A 316-nucleotide genomic window follows, 5' to 3' on the forward strand; every position below is an offset into this window, starting at 1 on the left:
CCAGCTCTAAAATGTATGCAACCGATGCAAACCGGGGGTGGGCAAGATCTGCCTGGGCTCTTTTTAGACATACAGCCTTTACATTGCCCACACGTGCGGACCCCATCGGATAGAGAGATCACAGAGGGGATCTGGGGCCGTATCACTGGGCTTTGCCTGTTGAGCTCTGGACTCGAGGGGAAAGTACATCACCCACTGTGTCATCTGGTAAGGGCCTGGGAGATGTTTTTTTGGCTAAAAACAAAATCCTCAGCACAGCAACATGGGGGGGGAATAAAAACACAAAGTAAAACAAAGCCAACACCCACTCCAGCTA

Source organism: Phaethon lepturus, unplaced genomic scaffold (assembly GCF_000687285.1).
Source record: "Phaethon lepturus isolate BGI_N335 unplaced genomic scaffold, ASM68728v1 scaffold50908, whole genome shotgun sequence".
Classification (NCBI taxonomy): Eukaryota; Metazoa; Chordata; class Aves; order Phaethontiformes; family Phaethontidae; genus Phaethon; species Phaethon lepturus.